At 38.4% G+C, this 4,572-nt stretch overlaps 1 long non-coding RNA gene across 1 annotated transcript in view; it reads right to left on the reverse strand.

Moving 5' to 3' along the window:
• LOC110397495 overlaps positions 3,801-4,572 on the reverse strand; it is a 1,030-nt gene continuing 258 nt past the window's right edge. The window contains exons 2-3 of the long non-coding RNA XR_002437810.1: positions 4,342-4,473; positions 3,801-4,022 (exon numbers count right to left, since the gene is read on the reverse strand). This is a non-coding gene — a long non-coding RNA (uncharacterized LOC110397495). The remainder of the gene's footprint in view (positions 4,023-4,341; positions 4,474-4,572) is intronic.

A 4,572-nucleotide genomic window follows, 5' to 3' on the forward strand; every position in this document is an offset into this window, starting at 1 on the left:
AGATTCAAAGGTGCAGAACAAAACAGGTAGTGAGAGAGAGATAAATAAATGACTCAGTGAAAAGGCACAATATACATTTGTTTTCTGCTTTTTTTTCTTCTTTTTAAACAACATTTTGGAAATAAAAAAAAAAGCTGTTATTTGCTAATACTGAACCAAAAATATATACACAATAACATCAGTTTATTTTATTGAGTGAACAAGTAGTCACCATTAAGCAGATTTATGGTTTGGGGAATCTTTTTATTGTGCATCTCTGTGGAAATATCTCTCTTCAAGATAAAGCAGCACTTCAGCTACACAAGGAGTATATAAAGGAACTGCTCTATAAAACCATTTGGCATATACTCTGCTTTTAGATTTGCACAAGGAAAACCACAAGAGATAGCTATAACTTAAATCAGCTCTTGAACTATTTGCGTTCTGAAAACCATTGTGGTATGCTACACGTTGATGAGGAAACACCACCTCGCATTTCAAACCTTGGGATATAAATTTGGTGTACCATTCAAGTGGGTATCTGTTCCTCTGAACTTATCCCTGGGGAAAAGACACAAGCACTGAGCTGGTGAGGCTTTAGGAAGCTGAGGGTAGAGGCTGCAGCAGGGAGTGTAGGGAACGTAGGGAGCATGGGGATTCATTTTGAAAGCCTGTTTACAGATCATGAGAGCAGTAAAAAAAGTTAATTTGGCTTCAGTGTCACTAATTTTAAGTGCAGCCAGAAGGAACTGAGTGTTCTTGGCTCCCATATAATTGGCTTTATAATCAGTGGGTTTGGAATAAGATGATAATTGACCACATTTAATCACAACACTTTTTAAAAGAAAACACTCCTATTAGGCAAGGTCTTGTCTTTAAAGTTTGTCTTCCAAATATCTTAATGAATACTAGACATAGTTTTTCCACTTACACAAATGTCAACCTAAATAATTCTACAAAATATCTGACCCAAGGAACAGAATTTTCAACCTAATCAGGAGTAATGAGATGAGGATGCAAAAGGGAGAGAGAGCTCCATCAGAAGACAAAGGCAAATATCAGCATAACTGTACCCTGGCTTGGGGTGTAGGTTGCACATATCCAAGTGGCTTCAGCCAGGCTCCTTTTTGGGCATGAGCTGGTGTCCCGCAGTGCCCATCACCTGAGAGCCAATGGGCTGCTGCCAGTGTCAGGCAGGCATCCATCTCCTTGTATCTACGGATTTTAGGCTGGTATATATGTCATGAGGTAGCCCACTAGCGTGTTTTTAAATATCAGGTCTGTGTATATCCACAGCCTAAGAAATACAACAAAGCAAAGACAGTTGTGGCTATATTCAGAACCGAACTACAATCCAATTCTTACAAATAAACAATATTTCTTCAACTCCACTATGGAATGAAGCAAAGGTTTTAAACATAGTCACGAATGACTTTCCCGCTTTTTTCATCCCTGAATACATTTTTTAAGTCTAGGATGGTTTCAGAAATGGTCAGATGTATTGGATTTCTGAACAGTCACACCAACCAGACTGTCTTAGAAGCAGACCATAGGCAGAATAACTAGTTGAGGGAAAATTAAATAATTTAGAATAGAAATGCAGCATGTCATCATCTCAGTGAGTAATCTGCCAAATGTCAGCCTGTGGAGATCAGATTCTGTTTAAGCGTGTGAAAAGTCCTCTCTATATAGCACAGAATTGCAGGGGTTGGAAGGGACCTCAAGAGATCATCGAGTCCAATCCCCCTGCAGGTTCCCTACAATAGGTCGCACAGATAGATGTTCAGGTGGGTATTGAATATCTCCATAGAAGGAGACTCCATAGCCTCTCTGGGCAACTTGCTTCAGTCCTCCATCACTCTTATCGTAAAGTTCTTCCACATGTTTGTATGGAACTTCTGTTGTATTAGGTGAAAAACGGGGTGTTCGGGATGTAACGTGGAAGGTCCTTCCCCATTTCGCTTGCTATTGGTTGACCTACTTACTTGAACCTGTGATGTAAGAAGGAGAGGCTGTACCTCTTTGTTTTGATAACAAACTACAAGACCACCCCGTATATGGGTTTTCGGAAGTGGGTGGAAAGAGCGCGATATTCAATATGATTGGCCAGTAGCCCGCGTGAGCTTCTGGAATAGTCTAGTAAAAGATAAGAAATACTATATAGTTCTGTAACTTTTACCAATAAATGCCATTTTGCTGTTCATCATATTGGTGCCTGTATGCAGTATTTGGCCTGGACCAGACTTTTGGTCTCAGCGTGAGAGGACGAAATACAGAGGGTTGTAGCCTGCGTTCAGCTACAAACTTCTATTGTTCAAGTTTTAGATCATTGCTCCTTGTCCTATTGCTATGCACCACCGAGAAGAGCCTGGACTCATCTACTTGCCTCCCACCTCCCTTCAGATATTTATAAACATTTATCAGATGTCTCAGTCATCTTCAGAACCACTTTACATCTGACTTTCTAGCTGTTTAAATCTTTGTGCTTGCTGATTTCTGCCTGTCCAAATAAACCCCGATAAATAACTTGGGTGAGCTCTTCATTTCTGAGAATTTAGAAACTTTTAGATGAAATGAAAATGTATGTTTTTGATAGGACACATTTATTATTTGAGCTTCTCTCCAATATATGCAGATTCTGAGAATACTTTTCCCAAGGAAGGTTACATACTGTCAAGTTGTCTGAAGCTGTGCAGTGAGTAGACTTGGCTGAAGTTAAACTGGAAGAATTCAAGGTCTGAGGTTGAGTTCTCATGCTGACAAATTTCTTGGACCCAGTGGAAATGAATTCTACCTGAGATATCACTTTCAACATGTCTTAATTGCTTGCTGTTATGTTCTGGAAAAAGTCTTCAACAAAGAAAAGATTTCAAAAGCATTTTAAAACCTATTTTGAAATATTTTTCAATTGCTCAGTTTTTTTTGCAGGACTGGGAGGAAAAACTGCTCTTAATATTGTTTCTCATCATGTCCTTCTGCGGAGAAATAATCGCTTCTTCCCTCTTGAATGCAACTGCTCTGTGGCAGGACTTTTGCAAATGCTAAATTAACGTCCAGTTTTGATTCATTGTTATTCATTCAGAGTCAATTGTTATACTGTATCCAAATACATATTAATGGTAATAGGTAGACTGATGACTCAGCAGACTCATTTTTTATATGTACTGTAGGCTGAAGATGCAAATAATGTACTTCTAAAACTGACGTCATCTTTTATATATTGATTCTACACAAGAAGATAGAAGTACTTTCCCAATGTAGTAAAAAACAGATTATATTTGCTTTAAAAAAATGTCCATACCACCTGTGTATTTGTGTTCAAGTAAATCAGTTTAGTAGCAGAAATATTTGCTGACATGTACTAATTCAATGTGGACAGTTACTTTAAAATAGACATTTAATCATTCAAAATAGTTAATTGTGGTAACACAAGGAAACTGATTCCAAGCTCAGTGTTCATCCAATCACAAAAAGAATACTTGTACATACAGTCCAAACACCTGAAACATAAATATGACCAGTGAATGCCTTGCAAGTTTGGTACTAATCAATGAATTTCTGCAGTGCTTGAATTTTAAACTGAGAAAACCACAAACAGAGCATGAGTAACATGGAACACATGCACACACAAAGGTAATGCACCCAGAATAATGAAGGACTCACCCATTTTCTCAGAAATAGTAGTTTTCTGGTGTTCCTGTCAATCAACTTTTAGACAATCTATTCTGGGTACACAAATTAACATTTTTCATTCTTTAATGAATTCCACAGTATTAACAGCATGTTCTAGATCATCTTGGTGGCACACGGTGATTTCAGACTTACCAGGAAGAGCAGCTGAGATACTGTCTTCAGTTTTTAATGGGAAGGTATTTTGGCAATTGGATGAAACACTGCAGGACACATGAAAGTGGCCTGATGTTATTGGCTGGTGATAGCTTTCTCTTCAGAGATTGATTCTTTTTCATTACATTTCTGGCTGAGTGCAGGTGTACGGAATAATAGCCCATGGCGTCAAACAGGAAGATGAAACTCAATAAAAACTGGGGATGAGAAAGGAAATTCATTTTTAGTTTATGTTAGTTGTTGCTACTGTGAGCACAATGACATGCTTTTACCACATAAGAGCAGAAGAAGGCAACATGTAAAGCTTGCTCCCTGTCTATGCAATGTGTGAAGTATATTTTTATACATAAACATACACTTCTTATTCCATATATGTTTGTGTGAAGGAAGGAAGAACTGCTTTGGGTGGTGCAGCACACACTGCTCATCTGTTTCATGTGAAGTGGAGAGATGGGCATTTGAGAGTTTTTTAGACTCAATACTTGGTTATTGCATTCAACTCAATAAAATGCTTACCTACACAAGGACCTACAGCTTCAATATGAAAGAGGTAACAAGATAATTCTGCAGTATAAAGCATTCCTTGATGTCTGAAAGGTAGAACTTCCCCAGCACAGGTCACTGCAAAAGGACACGAGGAGCACCACACTGCAACACAAGATCATGTGATCCCACCAAAGCTTATTTCTACATTCCCCTCCAGACTACTTACTTTTATTAGAAATATGTATTACACCCCCCCAGCCC

The sequence above is a fragment of the Numida meleagris genome, chromosome 4 (assembly GCF_002078875.1).
Source record: "Numida meleagris isolate 19003 breed g44 Domestic line chromosome 4, NumMel1.0, whole genome shotgun sequence".
Lineage (NCBI taxonomy): Eukaryota > Metazoa > Chordata > Aves > Galliformes > Numididae > Numida > Numida meleagris.